This window comes from Borostomias antarcticus, assembly GCF_949987555.1.
Source record: "Borostomias antarcticus genome assembly, chromosome: 24".
Classification (NCBI taxonomy): Eukaryota; Metazoa; Chordata; class Actinopteri; order Stomiiformes; family Stomiidae; genus Borostomias; species Borostomias antarcticus.
The window spans coordinates 8,238,399-8,242,956 of record NC_140257.1 but is presented as its reverse complement, the minus strand read 5'-3'; positions in this window follow the sequence as shown (position 1 = coordinate 8,242,956).

Sequence of the window (4,558 nt, the reverse complement as noted above, 5' to 3'; positions counted from 1 at the left end):
ACATCAATCACATCTGTATTACTCTCATGTAGTCATTATTTTATTAGAATAATGAATAACTTCACTTTAGTTGGAACTGTGTTAATCTAAGGAGTTTAACATGTGAGTACAACAGATGGCCTTTGTCCTATCCCTGAGTCAGCATGATCCTTTGTCTATAGCAAGTGGTCACCTCTAGAGTGAGTCACCTACAGTCCTGTAACATGATCCTAGGAGGACCCAAGCAGCCCTTGTGTCTGAAAGGGGGTCAAAAGCTCAGCTGATGCAAAGACCATTCAAGAAGATCAGTTGACCGTTTTGTGACCATATCTGTGTTAAATGAACATTCCTTGTATGCAAATTTGTTTGTCATGTGATTCCTGGCCTGAAGCCAGTTAAAAGCTTGGCATCTCCATGAGAACGCCAGTATTGCCTAGAGATTGGGCCCCTGTGTTAGGCATGCTCAATAAATTGTTGATTTGACGGTTTTTGGCCTCCTTGAAGTTCTGTTCCACACAAAGATTATGCTTTTGAAATACACTGCACCGGACTCCACCTCGTCATATTTAGCAGCGTCAGTAAAATGCATGGGCTGATATTAGCCACTGTATCCGGAATATTATAGTATTGCAATCCTATAATGGTACATGGTAAATGGACTGCACTTATATAGCGCTTTTCCACCTTAGCGGCACTCAAAGTGCTTTACAATGGCCTCTCATTCACCCATTCACACATCAATGGCGGTAGCTGCCATGCAAGGTTCTAACCTGCTCATTGAAAGACCCGCTCTACCAACTGAGCTACAGCCGCCCCAATAATGTTATACAACACTAGTTTTAAGTAAACACAATTACAAATCATTTTAAGTCTTTTGCACATAGTCCGTAGCCTACTTAAGACTGCATGCTCTTCCGTGTTCGTAGATTCTGTTCTTAGTTCCCACATGTGAGAACAGCGAATGCCAGAATCTTCTTGGAAACTGTGTTAGTGGAGTTTAAGAAGAAATGTTTCCTAAGAAACTCTTAACTTCATTCGTGAATGAGGCCCAAAGACTTTCTGTTGCTGAAACATACTTATTAGATAACTGAAAATCTTTGATTTACTGTAAATGTTTCTTTCTTCCAAGGAGCCTCCAATTCCAGGCTGAGGGGCATTTGCACAGGGCTCCTCCGGTCCCATGTACGTCTGAAGGTTTTGGGAGCGGAGGAGCGCCGGTGGGAGACGGGGGCGCGGCTACCATATGTGGGGGCTCAGGAAGGGCGCTTTCAGCCCGGAGAGCTGGTTTGGGACTACGGCCCCTGGCGGAGGCGAAGCCGGTGCCCTGGACTTGGCAGCCAGTGGGTGGGGGTCCGCTGTGGTCTTTGTTTGGTCCTTGGGAGGCGATGGGACTTTGTGTTCAGGGAGCAGTGTAGCGTCCTGAGGGAGACGAGAGACCTGATTGGCTGAGCTGCGGGGGGGCTGACCTCGCTACGTGTCTGCACACGTCTGCACATCTCTGGTTGGGTTTCCCCTCCAGTGTGCACACAACAAAAAGCAGACGGTAGCTCTGAGTAGCCCATAATTGTCTTATTTTGTGTTCAATAAACCACAAGCGCAAGAACTGTGGTTTATTAAACACAAAATAAGACAATTATGGGCTACTCAGAGCTACCGTAATCACTGTGGCTTCTGACCTGTGCTTCTGTTCTGGCGAGAACGGCAACCAGGCAAGGATGGGAATCCTGATTGGTGGAACAGCTGGGGGAAGGGGGGGGAGGGGCTCTTGGGGCATAACTCTAGACTCAGACAGCGAGTGACTAGGGCGACAGTGGTCGCTCTGGTTGCGTGCATCGCGTCGCCAGCTCCCCGGCAGCCAAGAGCTGCAGACGCCGGGGGGGCGGGTCATTCATATGTCACTCACATTATTAAAGATGTATTCTACTGCCATTCTGAGGTAACCTGCTCTGCTATTGGTTACTGCTTCGGCGATGTCGCTGCTAATTTACATAAAGTTGAACTCTGCCCAACTTCAACTCTACGCTCAGATCGCTGGTATCGCGTCGCTCGCTGCCGCCGAGTCGTCCGTCGCCCTATGTCGCCAGCTTCCATTGAGAATGAATGGCAGCCGGCCGCTCTCGTCTCCCAAGTCGCTCGCTGTGTGAGTGCACAGTAGAGGGCCGTATGTCTTCCTGTTCGTTTGCGTGTCTCTTTCCCTTCCCTCATGTCATGTGTCTTTCCCAGAGCAGTCTGTTTGTCTTGTTTCATGAGAGCTGTGTAATACAGTGTAAACTGTGTAAAACAGTCAACCCCAATATGGGATTGACTGGACTGCTGCCTTTGACCCCTTTTGACAATGTTACACTGGTGTCAGAAGAAAGCATCAAGTTGACGAGGAACAAGGATCCTGACAGGAGCTAGCTAGCGCAGCGTAGTGAAAGTGAGTGAGTTAGCCGGCTAGCGCAGCGTAGTGAAAGTGAGTGAGTTAGCCGGCTAGCGCAGCGTAGTGAAAGTGAGTGAGTTAGCCGGCTAGCGCAGCGTAGTGAAAGTGAGTGAGTTAGCCGGCTAGCGCAGCGTAGTGAAAGTGAGTGAGTTAGCTGGCTAGTGCAGCGTAGTGAAAGTGAGTGAGTTAGCTGGCTAGTGCAGCGTAGTGAAAGTGAGTGAGTTAGCTGGCTAGTGCAGCGTAGTGAAAGTGAGTGAGTTAGCTGGCTAGTGCAGCGTAGTGAAAGTGAGTGAGTTAGCCGGCTAGCGCAGCGTAGTGAAAGTGAGTGAGTTAGCCGGCTAGCTTGTGGATGTTTTCAGTGGGAAGGAGAGAGTGAAGGAGGAGGTGGGAGATGGGGAAGAGGAAGGAGCATGCGGATGGTGGAAGGACATCGTGGAGGAGTTCAAGAGGGTTTTGCAGGAGGCGAATGTCTGCCTGAGGGAGTTTGCTGTGAGGATGACCGCCTTATGACCCCCTTCTGACTGCCTTACAAACTTGTTATTGATAAAATGTTAACATCTCCACTGCTTGACAAGCTGTGGCCACTAACGTTAACACAAATGCTCCTTTCAGGGAGAAAATCACACTTTTTGATTATATTTATGGAGTGCTAATTTCAAGGCCACTGTTGTTATTGGGAGTCCCCCTGAGATTTGACATGTGGAAATTCAAAGGAGAACGGTCTCCTGGGAAATACAGTACAGGTCTGAAAGGTTTACCTGTGCTGCCCGTATCTGACTCCCTTGGGGAAACACCAACAATAAGCAAGTCTACCCGGGGACTATAGTCTAGGAAACCATTGTGCTCTGGGAAATCATTGAATTGAATTAAATTGAATGCCTTTTAACTTCAACCCCATGGCTGTTACCCCGGGTGTAGTAGAGCATTATCATATGGGCAAATAAAATGAGATATGAGTGTATTCTTTTTAGAATGTCAGTTCTTGCCTCCTCAATGGTGAAAGTCCTCCTCTACAAAAGGCATGTTTTTAGTATTAAAATGTGGTCTAATATACAGATACATCCACATCCCATGTGTGCCTTTTAGCTGTGTTGATCAAGATATGTCTCAATAGGAAATTAAATTTTCAAGTGGATTATCCTTTTAAAATTCAGATCTTAGCCTTATATCCTGCCATCCTGCTATTCAACTGCGGTCAACTATTAGGACTATCTGCATCAAGAACCTCTTCATAGGAAACATTTGCAAATGATTTAGAGGCCTATAGCTTTATTTAAGGATTTATTATTTTGTTCATTCCAAAGTTTTTACATAGCCTAATCAGTTCATTTCAAAATCAAATATTATAGTCCACTTCAATTTAGACAATAATGTAAAGTAATCATCACACTTCCAAACAGCTGAGGAAAAAAAAGACCACTTTTTTATTTCATTTTAATCCTCGCCCCATTTACTCACCTCTGATCAAATTCCATTATAGACTATCGATGCAAATGTTCATTGCGGACTGGCCCCAAGAATCTAGCCAATAGACATCTGTGTATTATACGTACCTTTTCTTTTTACCCAATCCCGACGGGCGTTTCAATACGTAAACCGAGTCAATTGGACGCTGCAGACAGTGCGCATCACATTGTCCAACAGCTCCATCTCTGGTGGTGATGTTTGGGGAAGAGGGGTGAGAGGAAGTGCAAGAACTCTGGTGGCTGTAGTAGCCTTTGACATCCTTTGCGTTCTAGGCTACTTTTCTTTTTGGGGAAATTAGTTCATACTTCTTTCCAAGTTATGGGTCATGAAAAGTCCTCGTTTCAAATAGTTTCACTGTGAGTGAGCGCCACGGTAACTAAGCAATGTGCGATCGGCAGACGGGCTGAATGCATGCTGATTCTGCGGTCTGAGCGTTCAAGAAGGCTTGTCATTTCTACAAGCTAAAGTGTCTCGAATTCACTTTTGATATAGCAGCCTTGTAGCTCCCGTGCATCTTTTTTCCGTAGATAACCATTTAGTGATTTTTATCTGATTTTGGTTGCTTTGGCGGAGAAAGTCGGCTACTGTTTCCATAAAGCAAGTATTTTTAATATGAGGAAGCAATTTATTACTGAGATATCAAGCAGAGAGAGGCCTTTCCGTTTTCAACCCCGGATTTGAGTTCAAAAG